At 41.2% G+C, this 24314-nt stretch overlaps 39 non-coding genes across 39 annotated transcripts; all 39 read right to left on the bottom strand.

The window, feature by feature from the left end:
- Window positions 1-43: 43 nt before the first annotated feature.
- On the bottom strand, window positions 44-114 carry trnag-ccc (transfer RNA glycine (anticodon CCC)). The gene has a single exon. It is a non-coding gene; the product is annotated as a tRNA-Gly (tRNA).
- Window positions 115-1214: 1100 nt separating this feature from the next.
- trnag-ccc (transfer RNA glycine (anticodon CCC)) lies at window positions 1215-1285 on the bottom strand. The gene has a single exon. It is a non-coding gene; the product is annotated as a tRNA-Gly (tRNA).
- A 709-nt stretch (window positions 1286-1994) lies between these two features.
- On the bottom strand, window positions 1995-2065 carry trnag-gcc (transfer RNA glycine (anticodon GCC)). Its single transcript has one exon. It is a non-coding gene; the product is annotated as a tRNA-Gly (tRNA).
- Window positions 2066-2384: 319 nt separating this feature from the next.
- trnag-ccc (transfer RNA glycine (anticodon CCC)) lies at window positions 2385-2455 on the bottom strand. The gene has a single exon. It is a non-coding gene; the product is annotated as a tRNA-Gly (tRNA).
- A 319-nt stretch (window positions 2456-2774) lies between these two features.
- Window positions 2775-2845, bottom strand: trnag-gcc (transfer RNA glycine (anticodon GCC)). The gene has a single exon. It is a non-coding gene; the product is annotated as a tRNA-Gly (tRNA).
- Window positions 2846-3164: 319 nt separating this feature from the next.
- On the bottom strand, window positions 3165-3235 carry trnag-ccc (transfer RNA glycine (anticodon CCC)). Its single transcript has one exon. It is a non-coding gene; the product is annotated as a tRNA-Gly (tRNA).
- Window positions 3236-3554: 319 nt separating this feature from the next.
- Window positions 3555-3625, bottom strand: trnag-gcc (transfer RNA glycine (anticodon GCC)). The gene has a single exon. It is a non-coding gene; the product is annotated as a tRNA-Gly (tRNA).
- A 699-nt stretch (window positions 3626-4324) lies between these two features.
- trnag-gcc (transfer RNA glycine (anticodon GCC)) lies at window positions 4325-4395 on the bottom strand. Its single transcript has one exon. It is a non-coding gene; the product is annotated as a tRNA-Gly (tRNA).
- A 319-nt stretch (window positions 4396-4714) lies between these two features.
- Window positions 4715-4785, bottom strand: trnag-ccc (transfer RNA glycine (anticodon CCC)). Its single transcript has one exon. It is a non-coding gene; the product is annotated as a tRNA-Gly (tRNA).
- Window positions 4786-5105: 320 nt separating this feature from the next.
- trnag-gcc (transfer RNA glycine (anticodon GCC)) lies at window positions 5106-5176 on the bottom strand. Its single transcript has one exon. It is a non-coding gene; the product is annotated as a tRNA-Gly (tRNA).
- A 319-nt stretch (window positions 5177-5495) lies between these two features.
- Window positions 5496-5566, bottom strand: trnag-gcc (transfer RNA glycine (anticodon GCC)). The gene has a single exon. It is a non-coding gene; the product is annotated as a tRNA-Gly (tRNA).
- A 318-nt stretch (window positions 5567-5884) lies between these two features.
- On the bottom strand, window positions 5885-5955 carry trnag-gcc (transfer RNA glycine (anticodon GCC)). Its single transcript has one exon. It is a non-coding gene; the product is annotated as a tRNA-Gly (tRNA).
- Window positions 5956-6274: 319 nt separating this feature from the next.
- On the bottom strand, window positions 6275-6345 carry trnag-gcc (transfer RNA glycine (anticodon GCC)). Its single transcript has one exon. It is a non-coding gene; the product is annotated as a tRNA-Gly (tRNA).
- Window positions 6346-7054: 709 nt separating this feature from the next.
- Window positions 7055-7125, bottom strand: trnag-gcc (transfer RNA glycine (anticodon GCC)). The gene has a single exon. It is a non-coding gene; the product is annotated as a tRNA-Gly (tRNA).
- Window positions 7126-8224: 1099 nt separating this feature from the next.
- trnag-gcc (transfer RNA glycine (anticodon GCC)) lies at window positions 8225-8295 on the bottom strand. The gene has a single exon. It is a non-coding gene; the product is annotated as a tRNA-Gly (tRNA).
- A 699-nt stretch (window positions 8296-8994) lies between these two features.
- trnag-ccc (transfer RNA glycine (anticodon CCC)) lies at window positions 8995-9065 on the bottom strand. Its single transcript has one exon. It is a non-coding gene; the product is annotated as a tRNA-Gly (tRNA).
- A 709-nt stretch (window positions 9066-9774) lies between these two features.
- On the bottom strand, window positions 9775-9845 carry trnag-gcc (transfer RNA glycine (anticodon GCC)). Its single transcript has one exon. It is a non-coding gene; the product is annotated as a tRNA-Gly (tRNA).
- Window positions 9846-10164: 319 nt separating this feature from the next.
- trnag-ccc (transfer RNA glycine (anticodon CCC)) lies at window positions 10165-10235 on the bottom strand. The gene has a single exon. It is a non-coding gene; the product is annotated as a tRNA-Gly (tRNA).
- Window positions 10236-10944: 709 nt separating this feature from the next.
- On the bottom strand, window positions 10945-11015 carry trnag-gcc (transfer RNA glycine (anticodon GCC)). The gene has a single exon. It is a non-coding gene; the product is annotated as a tRNA-Gly (tRNA).
- A 319-nt stretch (window positions 11016-11334) lies between these two features.
- Window positions 11335-11405, bottom strand: trnag-ccc (transfer RNA glycine (anticodon CCC)). Its single transcript has one exon. It is a non-coding gene; the product is annotated as a tRNA-Gly (tRNA).
- Window positions 11406-12115: 710 nt separating this feature from the next.
- On the bottom strand, window positions 12116-12186 carry trnag-gcc (transfer RNA glycine (anticodon GCC)). The gene has a single exon. It is a non-coding gene; the product is annotated as a tRNA-Gly (tRNA).
- A 319-nt stretch (window positions 12187-12505) lies between these two features.
- trnag-ccc (transfer RNA glycine (anticodon CCC)) lies at window positions 12506-12576 on the bottom strand. The gene has a single exon. It is a non-coding gene; the product is annotated as a tRNA-Gly (tRNA).
- A 709-nt stretch (window positions 12577-13285) lies between these two features.
- trnag-gcc (transfer RNA glycine (anticodon GCC)) lies at window positions 13286-13356 on the bottom strand. The gene has a single exon. It is a non-coding gene; the product is annotated as a tRNA-Gly (tRNA).
- Window positions 13357-13675: 319 nt separating this feature from the next.
- Window positions 13676-13746, bottom strand: trnag-ccc (transfer RNA glycine (anticodon CCC)). Its single transcript has one exon. It is a non-coding gene; the product is annotated as a tRNA-Gly (tRNA).
- A 710-nt stretch (window positions 13747-14456) lies between these two features.
- On the bottom strand, window positions 14457-14527 carry trnag-gcc (transfer RNA glycine (anticodon GCC)). The gene has a single exon. It is a non-coding gene; the product is annotated as a tRNA-Gly (tRNA).
- A 708-nt stretch (window positions 14528-15235) lies between these two features.
- On the bottom strand, window positions 15236-15306 carry trnag-ccc (transfer RNA glycine (anticodon CCC)). The gene has a single exon. It is a non-coding gene; the product is annotated as a tRNA-Gly (tRNA).
- A 1100-nt stretch (window positions 15307-16406) lies between these two features.
- trnag-ccc (transfer RNA glycine (anticodon CCC)) lies at window positions 16407-16477 on the bottom strand. Its single transcript has one exon. It is a non-coding gene; the product is annotated as a tRNA-Gly (tRNA).
- A 320-nt stretch (window positions 16478-16797) lies between these two features.
- Window positions 16798-16868, bottom strand: trnag-gcc (transfer RNA glycine (anticodon GCC)). Its single transcript has one exon. It is a non-coding gene; the product is annotated as a tRNA-Gly (tRNA).
- A 708-nt stretch (window positions 16869-17576) lies between these two features.
- trnag-ccc (transfer RNA glycine (anticodon CCC)) lies at window positions 17577-17647 on the bottom strand. Its single transcript has one exon. It is a non-coding gene; the product is annotated as a tRNA-Gly (tRNA).
- Window positions 17648-17966: 319 nt separating this feature from the next.
- On the bottom strand, window positions 17967-18037 carry trnag-gcc (transfer RNA glycine (anticodon GCC)). The gene has a single exon. It is a non-coding gene; the product is annotated as a tRNA-Gly (tRNA).
- Window positions 18038-18747: 710 nt separating this feature from the next.
- trnag-ccc (transfer RNA glycine (anticodon CCC)) lies at window positions 18748-18818 on the bottom strand. The gene has a single exon. It is a non-coding gene; the product is annotated as a tRNA-Gly (tRNA).
- Window positions 18819-19918: 1100 nt separating this feature from the next.
- Window positions 19919-19989, bottom strand: trnag-ccc (transfer RNA glycine (anticodon CCC)). The gene has a single exon. It is a non-coding gene; the product is annotated as a tRNA-Gly (tRNA).
- A 709-nt stretch (window positions 19990-20698) lies between these two features.
- On the bottom strand, window positions 20699-20769 carry trnag-ccc (transfer RNA glycine (anticodon CCC)). The gene has a single exon. It is a non-coding gene; the product is annotated as a tRNA-Gly (tRNA).
- A 710-nt stretch (window positions 20770-21479) lies between these two features.
- Window positions 21480-21550, bottom strand: trnag-gcc (transfer RNA glycine (anticodon GCC)). Its single transcript has one exon. It is a non-coding gene; the product is annotated as a tRNA-Gly (tRNA).
- A 319-nt stretch (window positions 21551-21869) lies between these two features.
- On the bottom strand, window positions 21870-21940 carry trnag-ccc (transfer RNA glycine (anticodon CCC)). The gene has a single exon. It is a non-coding gene; the product is annotated as a tRNA-Gly (tRNA).
- A 1099-nt stretch (window positions 21941-23039) lies between these two features.
- On the bottom strand, window positions 23040-23110 carry trnag-gcc (transfer RNA glycine (anticodon GCC)). The gene has a single exon. It is a non-coding gene; the product is annotated as a tRNA-Gly (tRNA).
- Window positions 23111-23429: 319 nt separating this feature from the next.
- Window positions 23430-23500, bottom strand: trnag-gcc (transfer RNA glycine (anticodon GCC)). Its single transcript has one exon. It is a non-coding gene; the product is annotated as a tRNA-Gly (tRNA).
- Window positions 23501-23808: 308 nt separating this feature from the next.
- On the bottom strand, window positions 23809-23879 carry trnag-gcc (transfer RNA glycine (anticodon GCC)). Its single transcript has one exon. It is a non-coding gene; the product is annotated as a tRNA-Gly (tRNA).
- A 319-nt stretch (window positions 23880-24198) lies between these two features.
- On the bottom strand, window positions 24199-24269 carry trnag-gcc (transfer RNA glycine (anticodon GCC)). Its single transcript has one exon. It is a non-coding gene; the product is annotated as a tRNA-Gly (tRNA).
- Window positions 24270-24314: the final 45 nt, after the last annotated feature.

Here is a 24314-nt window from a genome sequence, read left to right as displayed (position 1 = left end):
AACAATTTGAGAGTAAGTTACTACCACCTCTGTAAAGATAGACTGCATTGGCCAGGAATCGAACCCGGGGCTCTCACATGGGAAGCGAGAATTCTACCACTGAACAACCAATGCTTAATACTGGTTTACCAATGGGTTGTAGAAAAGCCTTAAGGCTAAACTTTTTCATGGGCCTTTGTATATCTTGTATCATTTTTGGAATCATACATCGCAATAAAAACACTCTCCAACGATTTGGAACTGTTCAATGATCCATACGAATAATCATCGTTGTAACAAAAGATGTGGGAAAGCCGCGTTAGCAGGAAAGACCAACTCCTCTCTCCCCAGCCACTTCGTTAGGCTCTTCCAGGGAAATTCCAAGACATTTACATTGTGCAAACAAATGTGAACAATTTGAGAGTAAGTTACTACCACCTCTGTAAAGATAGACTGCATTAGACAGGAATCGAACCCAGGCCTCTCACATGGCAAGCGAGAATTCTACCACTGAACAACCAATGCTTAATACTGGTTGACCAATGGGTTGTAGAAAAGCCTTAAGGCTAAACTTTTTCATTGGCCTTTGTATATCTTGTATCATTTTTGGAATCATACATCGCAATAACAACACTCTCCAACGATTTGGAACTGTTCAATGACCCATATGAATAATCATCGTTGTAACAAAAGATTATGGGAAAGCCGCGTTAGCAGGAAAGACCAACTCCTCTCTACCTAGCAAATTCGTTTGGCTCTTCCAGGGAAATTCCAAGACATTTACATTGTGCAAACAAATGCGAACAATTTGAGAGTAAGTTACTACCACCTCTGTAAAGATAGACTGCATTGGCCAGGAATCAAACCCGGACCTTTCACATGGCAAGCGAGAATTCTACCACTGAACAACCAATTATTAATACTGGTCAACCAATGGGTTGTAGAAAAGCCTTAAGGCTAAACTTTTTCATGGGCCTTTGTATATCTTGTATCATTTTTGGAATCATACATTGCAATAACAACGCTCTTTAACGATTTGGAACTGTTCAATGATCCATATGAATAATCATTGTTGTAACAAAAGATGTGGGTAAGCCGCGTTAGCAGGAAAGACCAACTCCTCTCTCCCCAGCCACTTCGTTAGGCTCTTCCAGGGAAATTCCAAGACATTTACATTGTGCAAACAAATGTGAACAATTTGAGAGTAAGTTACTACCACCTCTGTAAAGATAGACTGCATTGGCCAGGAATCGAACCCGGGGCTCTCACATGGGAAGCGAGAATTCTACCACTGAACAACCAATGCTTAATACTGGTTTACCAATGGGTTGTAGAAAAGCCTTAAGGCTAAACTTTTTCATGGGCCTTTGTATATCTTGTATCATTTTTGGAATCATACATCGCAATAAAAACACTCTCCAACGATTTGGAACTGTTCAATGATCCATACGAATAATCATCGTTGTAACAAAAGATGTGGGAAAGCCGCGTTAGCAGGAAAGACCAACTCCTCTCTCCCCAGCCACTTCGTTAGGCTCTTCCAGGGAAATTCCAAGACATTTACATTGTGCAAACAAATGTGAACAATTTGAGAGTAAGTTACTACCACCTCTGTAAAGATAGACTGCATTAGACAGGAATCGAACCCAGGCCTCTCACATGGCAAGCGAGAATTCTACCACTGAACAACCAATGCTTAATACTGGTTGACCAATGGGTTGTAGAAAAGCCTTAAGGCTAAACTTTTTCATGGGCCTTTGTATATCTTGTATCATTTTTGGAATCATACATTGCAATAACAACGCTCTCCAACGATTTGGAAATGTTCAATGATCCATATGAATAATCATTGTTTTAACAAAAGATGTGGGTAAACCGCGTTAGCAGGAAAGACAAACTCCTCTCCCCCCAGCCACTTCGTTAGGCTCTTCCGGGGAAATTCCAAGACATTTACATTGTGCAAACAAATGTGAACAATTTGAGAGTAAGTTACTACCACCTCTGTAATGATAGACTGCATTGGCCGGGAATCGAACCCGGGCCCCTTACATGGCAAGCGAGAATTCTACCACTGAACAACCAATGCTTAATACTGGTCAACCAATGGGTTGTAGAAAAGCCTTAAGGCTAAACTTTTTCATGGGCCTTTGTATATCTTGTATCATTTTTGGAATCATACATCGCAATAAAAACACTCTCCAACGATTTGGAACTGTTCAATGATCCATACGAATAATCATCGTTGTAACAAAAGATGTGGGAAAGCCGCGTTAGAAGGAAAGACCAACTCCTCTATCCCCAGCCACTTCGTTAGGCTCTTCCAGGGAAATTCCAAGACATTTACATTGTGCAAACAAATGTGAACAATTTGAGAGTAAGTTACTACCACCTCCTTAAAGATAGACTGCATTGGCCGGGAATCGAACCCGGGCCTCTCACATGGGAAGCGAGAATTCTACCACTGAACAACCAATGCTTAATACTGGTCAACCAATGGGTTGTAGAAAAGCCTTAAGGCTAAACTTTTTCATGGGCCTTTGTATATCTTGTATCATTTTTGGAATCATACATTGCAATAACAACGCTCTTTAACGATTTGGAACTGTTCAATGATCCATATGAATAATCATTGTTGTAACAAAAGATGTGGTTAAGCCGCGTTAGCAGGAAAGACAAACTCCTCTCTCCCCAGCCACTTCGTCAGGCTCTTCCGGGGAAATTCCAAGACATTTACATTGTGCAAACAAATGTGAACAATTTGAGAGTAAGTTACTAACACCTCTGTAAAGATAGACTGCATTGGCCGGGAATCGAACCCAGGCCTCTCACATGGCAAGCGAGAATTCTACCACTGAACAACCAATGCTTAATACTGGTTGACCAATGGGTTGTAGAAAAGCCTGAAGGCTAAACTTTTTCATGGGCTTTTCCATATCTTGCATCATTTTTTGAATCATACATTGCAATAACAACACTCTCCAACGATTTGGAACTGTTCAATGATCCAGACGAATAATCATCGTTGTAACAAAAGATGTGGGTAAGCCGCGTTAGCAGAAAAGACCAACTCCTCTCTCCCCAGCCACTTCGTTAGGCTCTTCCAGGGAAATTCCAAGACATTTGCATTGTGCAAACAAATGTGAACAATTTGAGAGTAAGTTACTACCACCTCTGTAAAGATAGACTGCATTGGCCAGGAATCGAACCCGGGGCTCTCACATGGGAAGCGAGAATTCTACCACTGAACAACCAATGCTTAATACTGGTTTACCAATGGGTTGTAGAAAAGCCTTAAGGCTAAACTTTTTCATGGGCCTTTGTATATCTTGTATTATTTTTGGAATCATACATCGCAATAAAAACACTCTCCAACGATTTGGAACTGTTCAATGATCCATACGAATAATCATCGTTGTAACAAAAGATGTGGGAAAGCCGCGTTAGCAGGAAAGACCAACTCCTCTCTCCCCAGCCACTTCGTTAGGCTCTTCCAGGGAAATTCCAAGACATTTACATTGTGCAAACAAATGTGAACAATTTGAGAGTAAGTTACTACCACCTCTGTAAAGATAGACTGCATTGGCCGGGAATCGAACCCGGGCCTCTCACATGGCAAGCGAGGATTCTACCACTGAACAACCAATGCTTAATACTGGTTGACCAATGGGTTGTAGGAAAGCCTGAAGGCTAAACTTTTTCATGGGCCTTTGTATATATGTATAATTTTTGGAATCATACATTGCAATAACAACACTCTCCAACGATTTGGGACTGCTCAATGATCCATACGAATAATCATCGTCGTAACAAAAGATGTGGGAAAGCCGCGTTAGAAGGAAAGACCAACTCCTATCTGCCCAGCTACTTCATTAGGCTCTTCCGGGGAAATTCCAAGACATTTACATTGTGCAAACAAATGTGAGAGTAAGTTACTACCACCTCTGTAAAGAAAGACTGCATTGGCCAGGAATCAAACCCGGGCCTTTCACATGGCAAGCGAGAATTGTACCACTGAACAACCAATTATTAATACAGGTCAACCAATGGGTTGTAGAAAAGCCTTAAGGCTAAACTTTTTCATGGGCCTTTGTATATCTTGTATCATTTTTGGAATCATACATTGCAATAACAACGCTCTCCAACGATTTGGAAATGTTCAATGATCCATATGAATAATCATTGTTTTAACAGAAGATGTGGGTAAACCGCGTTAGCAGGAAAGACAAACTCCTCTCCCACCAGCCACTTCGTTAGGCTCTTCCGGGGAAATTCCAAGACATTTACATTGTGCAAACAAATGTGAACAATTTGAGAATAAGTTACTACCACCTCTGTAATGATAGACTGCATTGGCCGGGAATTGAACCCGGGCCCCTTACATGGCAAGCGAGAATTCTACCACTGAACAACCAATGCTTAATACTGGTTGACCAATGGGTTGTAGAAAAGCCTGAAGGCTAAACTTTTTCATGGGCCTTTCCATATCTTGCATCATTTTTTGAATCATACATTGCAATAACAACACTCTCCAACAATTTGGAACTGTTCAATGATCCAGACGAATAATCAGCGTTGTAACAAAAGATGTGGGGAAGCCGCGTTAGCAGGAAAGACCAACTCCTCTCTCCCCAGCCACTTCGTTAGGCTTTTCCAGGGAAATTCCAAGACATTTACATTGTGCAAACAAATGTGAACAATTTTAGAGTAAGTTACTACCATCTCTGTAAAGATAGACTGCATTGGCCGGGAATCGAACCCAGGCCTCTCACATGGGAAGCGAGAATTCTACCACTGAACAACCAATGCTTAATACTGGTCAACCAATGGGTTGTAGAAAAGCCTTAAGGCTAAACTTTTTCATGGGCCTTTGTATATCTTGTATCATTTTTGGAATCATACATCGCAATAAAAACACTCTCCAACGATTTGGAACTGTTCAATGATCCATACGAATAATCATCGTTGTAACAAAAGATTATGGGAAAGCCGCGTTAGCAGGAAAGACCAACTCCTCTCTCCCCAGCCACTTCGTTAGGCTCTTCCAGGGAAATTCCAAGACATTTACATTGTGCAAACAAATGTGAACAATTTGAGAGTAAGTTACTACCACCTCCGTAAAGATAGACTGCATTAGCCGGGAATCAAACCCGGGCCTCTCACATGGCAAGCGAGAATTCTACCACTGAACAACCAATGCTTAATAATGGTCAACCAATGGGTTGTAGAAAAGCCTTAAGGCTAAACTTTTTCATGGGCCTTTGTATATCTTGTATCATTTTTGGAATCATACATCGCAATAAAAACACTCTCCAACGATTTGGAACTGTTCAATGATCCATACGAATAATCATCGTTGTAACAAAAGTTGTGGGAAAGCCGCGTTAGCAGGAAAGACCAACTCCTCTCTCCCCAGCCACTTCGTTAGGCTCTTCCAGGGAAATTCCAAGACATTTAAATTGTGCAAAAAAATGTGAACAATTTGAGAGTAAGTTACTACCACCTCTGTAAAGATAGACTGCATTGGCCGGGAATCGAACCCGGGCCTCTCACATGGCAAGCGAGAATTCTACCACTGAACAACCAATGCTTAATACTGGTTGACCAATGGGTTGTAGGAAAGCCTGAAGGCTAAACTTTTTCATGGGCCTTTGTATATATGTATAATTTTTGGAATCATACATTGCAATAAGAACACTCTCCAACGATTTGGGACTGCTCAATGATCCATACGAATAATCATCGTCGTAACAAAAGATGTGGGAAAAAAGCGTTAGAAGGAAAGACCAACTCCTATCTGCCCAGCTACTTCATTAGGCTCTTCCGGGGAAATTCCTAGACATTTACATTGTGCAAACAAATGTGAACAATTTGAGAGTAAGTTACTACCACCTCTGTAAAGATAGACTGCATTGGCCGGGAATCGAACCCGGGCCTCTCACATGGCAAGCGAGAATTCTACCACTGAACAACCAATGCTTAATAATGGTCAACCAATGGGTTGTAGAAAAGCCTTAAGGCTAAACTTTTTCATGGGCCTTTGTATATCTTGTATCATTTTTGGAATCATACATCGCAATAAAAACACTCTCCAACGATTTGGAACTGTTCAATGATCCATACGAATAATCATTGTTGTAACAGAAGATGTGGGTAAGCCGCGTTAGCAGGAAAGACAAACTCCTCTCTCCCCAGCCACTTCGTCAGGCTCTTCCGGGGAAATTCCAAGACATTTACATTGTGCAAACAAATGTGAACAATTTGAGAGTAAGTTACTAACACCTCTGTAAAGATAGACTGCATTGGCCGGGAATCGAACCCGGGCCTCTCACATGGCAAGCGAGAATTCTACCACTGAACAACCAATGCTTAATACTGGTTGACCAATGGGTTGTAGAAAAGCCTGAAGGCTAAACTTTTTCATTGCTTTTCTATATCTTGTATCATTTTTGGAATCATACATCGCAATAAAAACACTCTCCAACGATTTGGAAATGTTCAATGATCCATACGAATAATCATCGTTGTAACAAAAGATTATGGGAAAGCCGCGTTAGCAGGAAAGACCAACTCCTCTCTCCCCAGCCACTTTGTTAGGCTCTTCCAGGGAAATTCCAAGACATTTACATTGTGCAAACAAATGTGAACAATTTGAGAGTAAGTTACTACCACCTCTGTAAAGATAGACTGCATTGGCCAGGAATCAAACCCGGGCCTTTCACATGGCAAGCGAGAATTCTACCACTGAACAACCAATTATTAATACTGGTCAACCAATGGGTTGTAGAAAAGCCTTAAGGCTAAACTTTTTCATGGGCCTTTGTATATCTTGTATCATTTTTGGAATCATACATTGCAATAACAACGCTCTCCAACGATTTGGAAATGTTCAATGATCCATATGAATAATCATTGTTTTAACAAAAGATGTGGGTAAACCGCGTTAGCAGGAACGACAAACTCCTCTCCCCCCAGCCACTTCGTTAGGGTCTTCCGGGGAAATTCCAAGACATTTACATTGTGCAAACAAATGTGAACAATTTGAGAGTAAGTTACTACCACCTCTGTAATGATAGACTGCATTGGCCGGAAATCGAACCCGGGCCCCTCACATGGCAAGCGAGAATTCTACCACTGAACAACCAATGCTTAATACTGGTTGACCAATGGGTTGTAGAAAAGCCTGAAGGCTAAACTTTTTCATGGGCCTTTCTATATCTTGCATCATTTTTTGAATCATACATTGCAATAACAACACTCTCCAACGATTTGGAACTGTTCAATGATCCAGACGAATAATCAGCGTTGTAACAAAAGATGTGGGAAAGCCGCGTTAGCAGGAAAGACCAACTCTTCTCTCCCCAGCCACTTCGTTAGGCTCTTCCAGGGAAATTCCAAGACATTTACATTGTGCAAACAAATGTGAACAATTTGAGAGTAAGTATCTACCACCTCCATAAAGATAGACTGCATTGGCCGGGAATCGAACCCGGGCCTTTCACATGGCAAGCGAGAATTCTACCACTGAACAACCAATTATTAATACTGGTCAACCAATGGGTTGTAGAAAAGCCTTAAGGCTAAACTTTTTCATGGGCCTTTGTATATCTTGTATCATTTTTGGAATCATACATCGCAATAAAAACACTCTCCAACGATTTGGAACTGTTCAATGATCCATACGAATAATCATCGTTGTAACAAAAGATGTGGGAAAGCCGCGTTAGCAGGAAAGACCAACTCCTCTCTCCCTAGCCACTTCGTTAGACTCTTCCAGGGAAATTCCAAGACATTTACATTGTGCAAACAAATGTGAACAATTTGAGAGTAAGTTACTACCACCTCCGTAAAGATAGACTGCATTGGCCGGGAATCGAACCCGGGCCTTTCACATGGCAAGCGAGAATTCTACCACTGAACAACCAATTATTAATACTGGTCAACCAATGGGTTGTAGAAAAGCCTTAAGGCTAAACTTTTTCATGGGCCTTTGTATATCTTGTATCATTTTTGGAATCATACATCGCAATAACAACACTCTCCAACGATTTGGAACTGTTCAATGATCCATATGAATAATCATTGTTGTAACAAAAGATGTGGGTAAGCCGCGTTAGCAGGAAAGACAAACTCCTCTCTCCCCAGCCACTTCGTTAGGCTTTTCCGGGGAAATTCAAAGACATTTCTATTGTGCAAACAAATGTGAACAATTTGAGAGTAAGTTACTAACACCTCTGTAAAGATAGACTGCATTGGCCGGGAATCGAACCCGGGCCTCTCACATGGCAAGCGAGAATTCTACCACTGAACAACCAATGCTTAATACTGGTTGACCAATGGGTTGTAGAAAAGCCTGAAGGCTAAACTTTTTCATTGCTTTTCTATATCTTGTATCATTTTTGGAATCATACATCGCAATAAAAACACTCTCCAACGATTTGGAAATGTTCAATGATCCATACGAATAATCATCGTTGTAACAAAAGATTATGGGAAAGCCGCGTTAGCAGGAAAGACCAACTCCTCTCTCCCCAGCCACTTCGTTAGGCTCTTCCAGGGAAATTCCAAGACATTTACATTGTGCAAACAAATGCAAACAATTTGAGAGTAAGTTACTACCACCTCTGTAAAGATAGACTGCATTGGCCAGGAATCAAACCCGGGCCTTTCACATGGCAAGCGAGAATTCTACCACTGAACAACCAATTATTAATACTGGTCAACCAATGGGTTGTAGAAAAGCCTTAAGGCTAAACTTTTTCATGGGCCTTTGTATATCTTGTATCATTTTTGGAATCATACATTGCAATAACAACGCTCTTTAACGATTTGGAACTGTTCAATGATCCATATGAATAATCATTGTTGTAACAAAAGATGTGGGTAAGCCGCGTTAGCAGGAAAGACAAACTCCTCTCTCCCCAGCCACTTCGTCAGGCTCTTCCGGGGAAATTCCAAGACATTTACATTGTGCAAACAATTTGAGAGTAAGTTACTAACACCTCTGTAAAGATAGACTGCATTGGCCGGGAATCGAACCCGGGGCTCTCACATGGGAAGCGAGAATTCTACCACTGAACAACCAATGCTTAATACTGGTTTACCAATGGGTTGTAGAAAAGCCTTAAGGCTAAACTTTTTCATGGGCCTTTGTATATCTTGTATCATTTTTGGAATCATACATCGCAATAAAAACACTCTCCAACGATTTGGAACTGTTCAATGATCCATACGAATAATCATCGTTGTAACAAAAGATGTGGGAAAGCCGCGTTAGCAGGAAAGACCAACTCCTCTCTCCCCAGCCACTTCGTTAGGCTCTTCCAGGGAAATTCCAAGACATTTACATTGTGCAAACAAATGTGAACAATTTGAGAGTAAGTTACTACCACCTCCATAAAGATAGACTGCATTGGCCGGGAATCGAACCCGGGCCTTTCACATGGCAAGCGAGAATTCTACCACTGAACAACCAATTATTAATACTGGTCAACCAATGGGTTGTAGAAAAGCCTTAAGGCTAAACTTTTTCATGGGCCTTTGTATATCTTGTATCATTTTTGGAATCATACATTGCAATAACAACGCTCTTTAACGATTTGGAACTGTTCAATGATCCATATGAATAATCATTGTTGTAACAAAAGATGTGGGTAAGCCGCGTTAGCAAGAAAGACAAACTCCTCTCTCCCCAGCCACTTCGTCAGGCTCTTCCGGGGAAATTCCAAGACATTTACATTGTGCAAACAAATGTGAACAATTTGAGAGTAAGTTACTAACACCTCTGTAAAGATAGACTGCATTGGCCGGGAATCGAACCCGGACCTCTCACATGGCAAGCGAGAATTCTACCACTGAACAACCAATGCTTAATAATGGTTGACCAATGGGTTGTAGAAAAGCCTGAAGGCTAAACTTTTTCATGGGCTTTTCTATATCTTGCATCATTTGTTGAATCAATAATTGCAATAACAACACTCTCCAACGATTTGGAACTGTTCAATGATCCAGACGAATAATCATCGTTGTAACAAAAGATGTGGGTAAGCCGCGTTAGCAGAAAAGACCAACTCCTCTCTCCCCAGCCACTTCGTTAGGCTCTTCCAGGGAAATTCCAAGACATTTACATTGTGCAAACAAATGTGAACAATTTGAGAGTAAGTTACTACCACCTCTGTAAAGATAGACTGCATTGGCCAGGAATCGAACCCGGGGCTCTCACATGGGAAGCGAGAATTCTACCACTGAACAACCAATGCTTAATACTGGTTTACCAATGGGTTGTAGAAAAGCCTTAAGGCTAAACTTTTTCATGGGCCTTTGTATATCTTGTATCATTTTTGGAATCATACATCGCAATAAAAACACTCTCCAACGATTTGGAACTGTTCAATGATCCATACGAATAATCATCGTTGTAACAAAAGATGTGGGAAAGCCGCGTTAGCAGGAAAAACCAACTCCTCTCTCCCCAGCCACTTCGTTAGGCTCTTCCAGGGAAATTCCAAGACATTTACATTGTGCAAACAAATGTGAACAATTTGAGAGTAAGTTACTACCACCTCCGTAAAGATAGACTGCATTGGCCGGGAATCGAACCCGGGCCTTTCACATGGCAAGCGAGAATTCTACCACTGAACAACCAATTATTAATACTGGTCAACCAATGGGTTGTAGAAAAGCCTTAAGGCTAAACTTTTTCATGGGCCTTTGTATATCTTGTATCATTTTTGGAATCATAAATTGCAATAACAACGCTCTCCAACGATTTGGAAATGTTCAATGATCCATATGAATAATCATTGTTTTAACAAAAGATGTGGGTAAACCGCGTTAGCAGGAACGACAAACTCCTCTCCCCCCAGCCACTTCGTTAGGGTCTTCCGGGGAAATTCCAAGACATTTACATTGTGCAAACAAATGTGAACAATTTGAGAGTAAGTTACTACCACCTCTGTAATGATAGACTGCATTGGCCGGGAATCGAACCCGGGCCCCTCACATGGCAAGCGAGAATTCTACCACTGAACAACCAATGCTTAAAACTGGTTGACCAATGGGTTGTAGAAAAGCCTGAAGGCTAAACTTTTTCATGGGCCTTTCTATATCTTGCATCATTTTTTGAATCATACATTGCAATAACAACACTCTCCAACGATTTGGAACTGTTCAATGATCCAGACGAATAATCAGCGTTGTAACAAAAGATGTGGGAAAGCCGCGTTAGCAGGAAAGACCAACTCCTCTCTCCCCAGCCACTTCGTTAGGCTCTTCCAGGGAAATTCCAAGACATTTACATTGTGCAAACAAATGTGAACAATTTGAGAGTAAGTTACTACCACCTCCGTAAAGATAGACTGCATTGGCCGGGAATCAAACCCGGGCCTCTCACATGGGAAGCGAGAATTCTACCACTGAACAACCAATGCTTAATACTGGTCAACCAATGGGTTGTAGAAAAGCCTTAAGGCTAAACTTTTTCATGGGCCTTTGTATATCTTGTATCATTTTTTGAATCATACATCGCAATAAAAACACTCTCCAACGATTTGGAACTGTTCAATGATCCATACGAATAATCATCGTTGTAACAAAAGATTATGGGAAAGCCGCGTTAGCAGGAAAGACCAACTCGTCTCACCCCAGCCACTTCGTTAGGCTCTTCCAGGGAAATTCCAAGACATTTACATTGTGCAAACAAATGCAAACAATTTGAGAGTAAGTTACTACCACCTCTGTAAAGATAGACTGCATTGGCCAGGAATCAAACCCGGGCCTTTCACATGGCAAGCGAGAATTCTACCACTGAACAACCAATTATTAATACTGGTCAACCAATGGGTTGTAGAAAAGCCTTAAGGCTAAACTTTTTCATGGGCCTTTGTATATCTTGTATCATTTTTGGAATCATACATTGCAATAACAACGCTCTTTAACGATTTGGAACTGTTCAATGATCCATATGAATAATCATTGTTGTAACAGAAGATGTGGGTAAGCCGCGTTAGCAGGAAAGACAAACTCCTCTCTCCCCAGCCACTTCGTCAGGCTCTTCCGGGGAAATTCCAAGACATTTACATTGTGCAAACAAATGTGAATAATTTGAGAGTAAGTTACTAACACCTCTGTAAAGATAGACTGCATTGGCCGGGAATCGAACCCGGGCCTCTCACATGGCAAGCGAGAATTCTACCACTGAACAACCAATGCTTAATACTGGTTGACAAATGGGTTGTAGAAAAGCCTGAAGGCTAAACTTTTTCATGGGCTTTTCTATATCTTGCATCATTTTTTGAATCAATAATTGCAATAACAACACTCTCCAACGATTTGGAACTGTTCAATGATCCAGACGAATAATCATCGTTGTAACAAAAGATGTGGGTAAGCCGCGTTAGCAGAAAAGACCAACTCCCTTCTCCCCAGCCACTTCGTTAGGCTCTTCCAGGGAAATTCCAAGACATTTACATTGTGCAAACAAATGTGAACAATTTGAGAGTAAGTTACTACCACCTCTGTAAAGATAGACTGCATTGGCCAGGAATCGAACCCGGGGCTCTCACATGGGAAGCGAGAATTCTACCACTGAACAACCAATGCTTAATACTGGTTTACCAATGGGTTGTAGAAAAGCCTTAAGGCTAAACTTTTTCATGGGCATTTGTATATCTTGTATCATTTTTGGAATCATACATTGCAATAACAACACTCTCCAACGATTTGGGACTGCTCAATGATCCATACAAACAATCATCGTCGTAACAAAAGATGTGGGAAAGCCGCGTTAGAAGGAAAGACCAACTCCTATCTGCCCAGCTACTTCATTAGGCTCTTCCGGGGAAATTCCAAGACATTTACATTGTGCAAACAAATGTGAACAATTTGAGAGTAAGTTACTACCACCTCTGTAAAGAAAGACTGCATTGGCCAGGAATCAAACCCGGGCCTTTCACATGGCAAGCGAGAATTGTACCACTGAACAACCAATTATTAATACTGGTCAACCAATGGGTTGTAGAAAAGCCTTAAGGCTAAACTTTTTCATGGGCCTTTGTATATCTTGTATCATTTTTGGAATCATACATTGCAATAACAACGCTCTCCAACGATTTGGAAATGTTCAATGATCCATATGAATAATCATTGTTTTAACAAAAGATGTGAGTAAACCGCGTTAGCAGGAAAGACAAACTCCTCTCCCCCCAGCAACTTCGTTAGGCTCTTCCGGGGAAATTCCAAGACATTTACATTGTGCAAACAAATGTGAACAATTTGAGAGTAAGTTACTACCACCTCTGTAATGATAGACTGCATTGGCCAGGAATCGAACCCGGGCCCCTTACATGGCAAGCGAGAATTCTACCACTGAACAACCAATGCTTAATACTGGTTGACCAATGGGTTGTAGAAAAGCCTGAAGGCTAAACTTTTTCATGGGCCTTTCTATATCTTGCATCATTTTTTGAATCATACATTGCAATAACAACACTCTCCAACAATTTGGAACTGTTCAATGATCCAGACGAATAATCAGCGTTGTAACAAAAGATGTGGGGAAGCCGCGTTAGCAGGAAAGACCAACTCCTCTCTCCCCAGCCACTTCGTTAGGCTTTTCCAGGGAAATTCCAAGACATTTACATTGTGCAAACAAATGTGAACAATTTTAGAGTAAGTTACTACCATCTCTGTAAAGATAGACTGCATTGGCCGGGAATCGAACCCCGGCCTCTCACATGGGAAGCGAGAATTCTACCACTGAACAACCAATGCTTAATACTGGTCAACCAATGGGTTGTAGAAAAGCCTTAAAGCTAAACTTTTTCATGGGCCTTTGTATATCTTGTATCATTTTTGGAATCATACATCGCAATAAAAACACTCTCCAACGATTTGGAACTGTTCAATGATCCATACGAATAATCATCGTTGTAACAAAAGATTATGGGAAAGCCGCGTTAGCAGGAAAGAGCAACTCCTCTCTCCCCAGCCACTTCGTTAGGCTCTTCCAGGGAAATTCCAAGACATTTACATTGTGCAAACAAATGCGAACAATTTGAGAGTAAGTTACTACCACCTCTGTAAAGATAGACTGCATTGGCCAGGAATCAAACCCGGGCCTTTCACATGGCAAGCGAGAATTCTACCACTGAACAACCAATTATTAATACTGGTCAACCAATGGGTTGTAGAAAAGCCTTAAGGCTAAGCTTTTTCATGGGCCTTTGTATATCTTGTATCATTTTTGGAATCATACATCGCAATAAAAACACTCTCCAACGATTTGGAACTGTTCAATGATCCATACGAATAATCATCGTTGTAACAAAAGATGTGGGAAAGCCTCGTTAGCAGGAAAGACCAACTCCTCTCTCCCCAGCCACTTCGTTAGGCTCTTCCAGGGAAATTCCAAGACATTTACATTGTGCAAACAAATGTGAACAATTTGAGAGTAAGTTACTACCACCTCTGTAAAGATAGACTGCATTGGCCGGGAATCGAACCCGGGCCTCTCACATGGCAAGCGAGAATTCTACCACTGAACAACCAATGCTTAATACTGGTTGACCAATGGGTTGTAGGAAAGCCTGAAGGCTAAACTTTTTCATGGGCCTTTGTATATATGTATAATTTTTGGAATCATACATTGCAATAACAACACTCTCCAACGATTTGGGACTGCTCAATGATCCATACGAATAATCATCGTCGTAACAAAAGATGTGGGAAAGCCGCGTTAGAAGGAAAGACCAACTCCTATCTGCCCAGCTACTTCATTAGGCTCTTCCGGGGAAATTCCAAGACATTTACATTGTGCAAACAAATGTGAACAATTTGAGAGTAAGTTACTACCACCTCTGTAAAGATAGACTGCATTGGCCAGGAATCAAACCCGGGCCTTTCACATGGCAAGCGAGAATTCTACCACTGAACAACCAATTATTAATACTGGTCAACCAATGGGTTGTAGAAAAGCCTTAAGGCTAATCTTTTTCATGGGCCTTTGTATATCTTGTATCATTTTTGGAATCATACATTGCAATAACAACGCTCTCCAACGATTTGGAAATGTTCAATGATCCATATGAATAATCTTTGTTGTAACAAAAGATGTGGGTAAGCCGCGTTAGCAGGAAAGACAAACTCCTCTCTCCCCAGCCACTTCGTTAGGCTTTTCCGGGGAAATTCAAAGACATTTCTATTGTGCAAACAAATGTGAACAATTTGAGAGTAAGTTACTAACACCTCCGTAAAGATAGACTGCATTGGCCGGGAATCGAACCCGGGCCTCTCACATGGGAAGCGAGAATTCTACCACTGAACAACCAATGCTTAATACTGGTCAACCAATGGGTTGTAGAAAAGCCTTAAGGCTAAACTTTTTCATGGGCCTTTGTATATCTTGTATCATTTTTGGAATCATACATCGCAATAAAAACACTCTCCAACGATTTGGAACTGTTCAATGATCCATACGAATAATCATCGTTGTAACAAAAGATTATGGGAAAGCCGCGTTAGCAGGAAAGACCAACTCGTCTCTCCCCAGCCACTTCGTTAGGCTCTTCCGGGGAAATTCCAAGACATTTACATTGTGCAAACAAATGCAAACAATTTGAGAGTAAGTTACTACCACCTCTGTAAAGATAGACTGCATTGGCCAGGAATCAAACCCGGGCCTTTCACATGGCAAGCGAGAATTCTACCACTGAACAACCAATGCTTAATACTGGTTGACCAATGGGTTGTAGAAAAGCCTGAAGGCTAAACTTTTTCATGGGCCTTTCTATATCTTGCATCATTTTTTGAATCATACATTGCAATAACAACACTCTCCAACGATTTGGAACTGTTCAATGATCCAGACGAATAATCAGCGTTGTAACAAAAGATGTGGGAAAGCCGCGTTAGCAGGAAAGACCAACTCCTCTCTCCCCAGCCACTTCGTTAGGCTCTTCCAGGGAAATTCCAAGACATTTACATTGTGCAAACAAATGCGAACAATTTGAGAGTAAGTTACTACCACCTCTGTAAAGATAGACTGCATTGGCCAGGAATCAAACCCGGGCCTTTCACATGGCAAGCGAGAATTCTACCACTGAACAACCAATTATTAATACTGGTCAACCAATGGGTTGTAGAAAAGCCTTAAGGCTAAACTTTTTCATGGGCCTTTGTATATCTTGTATCATTTTTGGAATCATACATCGCAATAAAAACACTCTCCAACGATTTGGAACTGTTCAATGATCCATACGAATAATCATTGTTTTAACAAAAGATGTGGGAAAGCCGCGTTAGCAGGAAAGACCAACTCCTCTCTCCCCAGCCACTTCGTTAGGCTCTTCCAGGGATATTCCAAGACATTTACATTGTGCAAACAAATGTGAACAACTTGAGAGTAAGTTACTCCCACCTCCGTAAAGATAGACTGCATTGGCCGGGAATCGAACCCGGGCCTCTCACATGGGAAGCGAGAATTCTACCACTGAACAACCAATGCTTAATACTGGTCAACCAATGGGTTGTAGAAAAGCCTTAAGGCTAAACTTTTTCATGGGCCTTTGTATATCTTGTATCATTTTTGGAATCATACATCGCAATAAAAACACTCTCCAACGATTTGGAACTGTTCAATGATCCATACGAATAATCATCGTTGTAACAAAAGATTATGGGAAAGCCGCGTTAGCAGGAAAGACCAACTCGTCTCTCCCCAGCCACTTCGTTAGGCTCTTCCAGGGAAATTCCAAGACATTTACATTGTGCAAACAAATGTGAACAATTTGAGAGTAAGTTACTACCACCTCTGTAAAGATAGACTGCATTGGCCGGGAATCGAACCCGGGCCCCTCACATGGCAAGCGAGGATTCTACCACTGAACAACCAATGCTTAATACTGGTTGACCAATGGGTTGTAGGAAAGCCTGAAGGCTAAACTTTTTCATGGGCCTTTGTATATATGTATAATTTTTGGAATCATACATTGCAATAACAACACTCTCCAACGATTTGGGACTGCTCAATGATCCATACGAATAATCATCGTCGTAACAAAAGATGTGGGAAAGCCGCGTTAGAAGGAAAGACCAACTCCTATCTGCCCAGCTACTTCATTAGGCTCTTCCGGGGAAATTCCAAGACATTTACATTGTGCAAACAAATGTGAACAATTTGAGAGTAAGTTACTACCACCTCTGTAAAGATAGACTGCATTGGCCAGGAATCAAACCCGGACCTTTCACATGGCAAGCGAGAATTCTACCACTGAACAACCAATTATTAATACTGGTCAACCAATGGGTTGTAGAAAAGCCTTAAGGCTAAACTTTTTCATGGGCCTTTGTATATCTTGTATCATTTTTGGAATCATACATTGCAATAACAACGCTCTTTAACGATTTGGAACTGTTCAATGATCCATATGAATAATCATTGTTGTAACAAAAGATGTGGGTAAGCCGCGTTAGCAGGAAAGACCAACTCCTCTCTCCCCAGCCACTTCGTTAGGGTCTTCCAGGGAAATTCCAAGACATTTACATTGTGCAAACAAATGTGAACAATTTGAGAGTAAGTTACTACCACCTCTGTAAAGATAGACTGCATTGGCCAGGAATCGAACCCGGGGCTCTCACATGGGAAGCGAGAATTCTACCACTGAACAACCAATGCTTGATACTGGTTTACCAATGGGTTGTAGAAAAGCCTTAAGGCTAAACTTTTTCATGGGCCTTTGTATATCTTGTATCATTTTTGGAATCATACATCGCAATAAAAACACTCTCCAACGATTTGGAACTGTTCAATGATCCATACGAATAATCATCGTTGTAACAAAAGATGTGGGAAAGCCGCGTTAGCAGGAAAGACCAACTCCTCTCTCCCCAGCCACTTCGTTAGGCTCTTCCAGGGAAATTCCAAGACATTTACATTGTGCAAACAAATGTGAACAATTTGAGAGTAAGTTACTACCACCTCTGTAAAGATAGACTGCATTGGACGGGAATCGAACCCAGGCCTCTCACATGGCAAGCGAGAATTCTACCACTGAACAACCAATGCTTAATACTGGTTGACCAATGGGTTGTAGAAAAGCCTTAAGGCTAAACTTTTTCATTGGCCTTTGTATATCTTGTATCATTTTTGGAATCATACATCGCAATAACAACACTCTCCAACGATTTGGAACTGTTCAATGACCCATATGAATAATCATCGTTGTAACAAAAGATTATGGGAAAGCCGCGTTAGCAGGAAAGACCAACTCCTCTCTACCTAGCAAATTCGTTTGGCTCTTCCAGGGAAATTCCAAGACATTTACATTGTGCAAACAAATGCGAACAATTTGAGAGTAAGTTACTACCACCTCTGTAAAGATAGACTGCATTGGCCAGGAATCAAACCCGGACCTTTCACATGGCAAGCGAGAATTCTACCACTGAACAACCAATTATTAATACTGGTCAACCAATGGGTTGTAGAAAAGCCTTAAGGCTAAACTTTTTCATGGGCCTTTGTATATCTTGTATCATTTTTGGAATCATACATTGCAATAACAACGCTCTTTAACGATTTGGAACTGTTCAATGATCCATATGAATAATCATTGTTGTAACAAAAGATGTGGGTAAGCCGCGTTAGCAGGAAAGACCAACTCCTCTCTCCCCAGCCACTTCGTTAGGCTCTTCCAGGGAAATTCCAAGACATTTACATTGTGCAAACAAATGTGAACAATTTGAGAGTAAGTTACTACCACCTCTGTAAAGATAGACTGCATTGGCCAGGAATCGAACCCGGGGCTCTCACATGGGAAGCGAGAATTCTACCACTGAACAACCAATGCTTAATACTGGTTTACCAATGGGTTGTAGAAAAGCCTTAAGGCTAAACTTTTTCATGGGCCTTTGTATATCTTGTATCATTTTTGGAATCATACATCGCAATAAAAACACTCTCCAACGATTTGGAACTGTTCAATGATCCATACGAATAATCATCGTTGTAACAAAAGATGTGGGAAAGCCGCGTTAGCAGGAAAGACCAACTCCTCTCTCCCCAGCCACTTCGTTAGGCTCTTCCAGGGAAATTCCAAGACATTTACATTGTGCAAACAAATGTGAACAATTTGAGAGTAAGTTACTACCACCTCTGTAAAGATAGACTGCATTAGACAGGAATCGAACCCAGGCCTCTCACATGGCAAGCGAGAATTCTACCACTGAACAACCAATGCTTAATACTGGTTGACCAATGGGTTGTAGAAAAGCCTTAAGGCTAAACTTTTTCATTGGCCTTTGTATATCTTGTATCATTTTTGGAATCATACATCGCAATAACAACACTCTCCAACGATTTGGAACTGTTCAATGACCCATATGAATAATCATCGTTGTAACAAAAGATTATGGGAAAGCCGCGTTAGCAGGAAAGACCAACTCCTCTCTACCTAGCAAATTCGTTTGGCTCTTCCAGGGAAATTCCAAGACATTTACATTGTGCAAACAAATGCGAACAATTTGAGAGTAAGTTACTACCACCTCTGTAAAGATAGACTGCATTGGCCAGGAATCAAACCCGGACCTTTCACATGGCAAGCGAGAATTCTACCACTGAACAACCAATTATTAATACTGGTCAACCAATGGGTTGTAGAAAAGCCTTAAGGCTAAACTTTTTCATGGGCCTTTGTATATCTTGTATCATTTTTGGAATCATACATTGCAATAACAACGCTCTTTAACGATTTGGAACTGTTCAATGATCCATATGAATAATCATTGTTGTAACAAAAGATGTGGGTAAGCCGCGTTAGCAGGAAAGACCAACTCCTCTCTCCCCAGCCACTTCGTTAGGCTCTTCCAGGGAAATTCCAAGACATTTACATTGTGCAAACAAATGTGAACAATTTGAGAGTAAGTTACTACCACCTCTGTAAAGATAGACTGCATTGGCCAGGAATCGAACCCGGGGCTCTCACATGGGAAGCGAGAATTCTACCACTGAACAACCAATGCTTAATACTGGTTTACCAATGGGTTGTAGAAAAGCCTTAAGGCTAAACTTTTTCATGGGCCTTTGTATATCTTGTATCATTTTTGGAATCATACATCGCAATAAAAACACTCTCCAACGATTTGGAACTGTTCAATGATCCATACGAATAATCATCGTTGTAACAAAAGATGTGGGAAAGCCGCGTTAGCAGGAAAGACCAACTCCTCTCTCCCCAGCCACTTCGTTAGGCTCTTCCAGGGAAATTCCAAGACATTTACATTGTGCAAACAAATGTGAACAATTTGAGAGTAAGTTACTACCACCTCTGTAAAGATAGACTGCATTAGACAGGAATCGAACCCAGGCCTCTCACATGGCAAGCGAGAATTCTACCACTGAACAACCAATGCTTAATACTGGTTGACCAATGGGTTGTAGAAAAGCCTTAAGGCTAAACTTTTTCATTGGCCTTTGTATATCTTGTATCATTTTTGGAATCATACATCGCAATAACAACACTCTCCAACGATTTGGAACTGTTTAATGATCCATATGAATAATCATTGTTGTAACAAAAGATGTGGGTAAGCCGCGTTAGCAGGAAAGACAAACTCCTCTCTCCCCAGCCACTTCGTTAGGCTTTTCCGGGGAAAATCAAAGACATTTCTATTGTGCAAACAAATGTGAACAATTTGAGAGTAAGTTACTACCACCTCCGTAAAGATAGACTGCATTGGCCGGGAATCGAACCCGGGCCTCTCACATGGGAAGCGAGAATTCTACCACTGAACAACCAATGCTTAATACTGGTCAACCAATGGGTTGTAGAAAAGCCTTAAGGCTAAACTTTTTCATGGGCCTTTGTATATCTTGTATCATTTTTGGAATCATACATCGCAATAAAAACACTCTCCAACGATTTGGAACTGTTCAATGATCCATACGAATAATCATCGTTGTAACAAAAGATTATGGGAAAGCCGCGTTAGCAGGAAAGACCAACTCCTCTCTCCCCAGCCACTTCGTTAGGCTCTTCCAGGGAAATTCCAAGACATTTATATTGTGCAAACAAATGCAAACAATTTGAGAGTAAGTTACTACCACCTCTGTAAAGATAGACTGCATTGGCCAGGAATCAAACCCGGGCCTTTCACATGGCAAGCGAGAATTCTACCACTGAACAACCAATTATTAATACTGGTCAACCAATGGGTTGTAGAAAAGCCTTAAGGCTAAACTTTTTCATGGGCCTTTGTATATCTTGTATCATTTTTGGAATCATACATTGCAATAACAACGCTCTCCAACGATTTGGAAATGTTCAATGATCCATATGAATAATCATTGTTTTAACAAAAGATGTGGGTAAACCGCGTTAGCAGGAAAGACAAACTCCTCTCCCCCCAGCCACTTCGTTAGGCTCTTCCGGGGAAATTCCAAGACATTTACATTGTGCAAACAAATGTGAACAATTTGAGAGTAAGTTACTACCACCTCTGTAATGATAGACTGCATTGGCCGGGAATCGAACCCGGGCCCCTTACATGGCAAGCGAGAATTCTACCACTGAACAACCAATGCTTAATACTGGTTGACCAATGGATTGTAGAAAAGCCTGAAGGCTAAACTTTTTCATGGGCCTTTCTATATCTTGCATCATTTTTTGAATCATACATTGCAATAACAACACTCTCCAACGATTTGGAACTGTTCAATGATCCAGACGAATAATCAGGGTTGTAACAAAAGATGTGGGAAAGCCGCGTTAGCAGGAAAGACCAACTCCTCTCTCCCCAGCCACTTCGTTAGGCTTTTCCAGGGAAATTCCAAGACATTTACATTGTGCAAACAAACGTGAACAATTTGAGAGTAAGATACTACCACCTCTGTAAAGATAGACTGCATTGGCCGGGAATCGAACCCGGGCCTCTCACATGGGAAGCGAGAATTCTACCACTGAACAACCAATGCTTAATACTGGTCAACCAATGGGTTGTAGAAAAGCCTTAAGGCTAAACTTTTTCATGGGCCTTTGTATATCTTGTATCATTTTTGGAATCATACATCGCAATAAAAACACTCTCCAACGATTTGGAACTGTTCAATGATCCATACGAATAATCATCGTTGTAACAAAAGATTATGGGAAAGCCGCGTTAGCAGGAAAGACCAACTCCTCTCTCCCCAGCCACTTCGTTAGGCTCTTCCAGGGAAATTCCAAGACATTTACATTGTGCAAACAAATGCGAACAATTTGAGAGTAAGTTACTACCACCTCTGTAAAGATAGACTGCATTGGCCAGGAATCAAACCCGGGCCTTTCACATGGCAAGCGAGAATTCTACCACTGAACAACCAATTATTAATACCGGTCAACCAATGGGTTGTAGAAAAGCCTTAAGGCTAAACTTTTTCATGGGCCTTTGTATATATGTATAATTTTTGGAATCATACATTGCAATAACAACACTCTCCAACGATTTGGGACTGCTCAATGATCCATACGAATAATCATCGTCGTAACAAAAGATGTGGGAAAGCCGCGTTAGAAGGAAAGACCAACTCCTATCTGCCCAGCTACTTCATTCGGCTCTTCCGGGGAAATTCCAAGACATTTACATTGTGCAAACAAATGTGAACAATTTGAGAGTAAGTTACTACCACCTCTGTAAAGATAGACTGCATTGGCCAGGAATCAAACCCGGGCCTTTCACATGGCAAGCGAGAATTCTACCACTGAACAACCAATTATTAATACTGGTCAACCAATGGGTTGTAGAAAAGCCTGAAGGCTAAACTTTTTCATGGGCCTTTGTATATCTTGTATCATTTTTGGAATCATACATTGCAATAACAACGCTCTCCAACGATTTGGAAATGTTCAATGATCCATATGAATAATCATTGTTTTAACAAAAGATGGGGGTAAACCGCGTTAGCAGGAACGACAAACTCCTCTACCCCCAGCCACTTCGTTAGGCTCTTCCGGGGAAATTCCAAGACATTTACATTGTGCAAACAAATGTGAACAATTTGAGAGTAAGTTACTACCACCTCTGTAATGATAGACTGCATTGGCCGGGAATCGAACCCGGGCCCCTCACATGGCAAGCGAGAATTCTACCACTGAACAACCAATGCTTAATACTGGTTGACCAATGGGTTGTAGAAAAGCCTGAAGGCTAAACTTTTTCATGGGTCTTTCTATATCTTGCATCATTTTTTGAATCATACATTGCAATAACAACACTCTCCAACGATTTGGAACTGTTCAATGATCCAGACGAATAATCAGCGTTGTAACAAAAGATGTGGGAAAGCCGCGTTAGCAGGAAAGACCAACTCCTCTCTCCCCAGCCACTTCGTTAGGCTCTTCCAGGGAAATTCCAAGACATTTACATTGTGCAAACAAATGTGAACAATTTGAGAGTAAGTTACTACCATCTCTGTAAAGATAGACTGCATTGGCCGGGAATCGAACCCGGGCCTCTCAGATGGCAAGTGAGAATTCTACCACTGAACAACCAATGCTTAATACTGGTTGACCAATGGGTTGTAGGAAAGCCTGAAGGCTAAACTTTTTCATGGGCCTTTGTATATATGTATAATTTTTGGAATCATACATTGCAATAACAACACTCTCCAACGATTTGGGACTGCTCAATGATCCATACGAATAATCATCGTCGTCACAAAAGATGTGGGAAAAAAGCGTTAGAAGGAAAGACCAACTCCTATCTGCCCAGCTACTTCATTAGGCTCTTCCGGGGAAATTCCAAGACATTTACATTGTGCAAACAATTTGAGAGTAAGTTACTACCACCTCTGTAAAGATAGACTGCATTGGCCGGGAATCGAACCCGGGCCTCTCACATGGCAAGCGAGAATTCTACCACTGAACAACCAATGCTTAATACTGGTTGACCAATCGGTTGTAGAAAAGCCTTAAGGCTAAACTTTTTCATTGGCCTTTGTATATCTTGTATCATTTTTGGAATCATACATCGCAATAACAACGCTCTCCAACGATTTGGAAATGTTCAATGATCCATATGAATAATCATTGTTTTAACAAAAGATGTGGGTAAACCGCGTTAGCAGGAAAGACAAACTCCTCTCCCCCCAGCCACTTCGTTAGGCTCTTCCGGGGAAATTCCAAGACATTTACATTGTGCAAACAAATGTGAACAATTTGAGAGTAAGTTACTACCACCTCTGTAATGATAGACTGCATTGGCCGGGAATCGAACCCGGGCCCCTTACATGGCAAGCAAGAAATCTACCACTGAACAACCAATGCTTAATACTGGTTGACCAATGGGTTGTAGAAAAGCCTGAAGGCTAA

The sequence above is a fragment of the Vanacampus margaritifer genome, chromosome 3 (assembly GCF_051991255.1).
Source record: "Vanacampus margaritifer isolate UIUO_Vmar chromosome 3, RoL_Vmar_1.0, whole genome shotgun sequence".
Taxonomy (NCBI): Eukaryota; Metazoa; Chordata; class Actinopteri; order Syngnathiformes; family Syngnathidae; genus Vanacampus; species Vanacampus margaritifer.
Note: the sequence above shows the minus strand (reverse complement) of the source record. Positions and strands in the feature narration are given on the sequence as shown.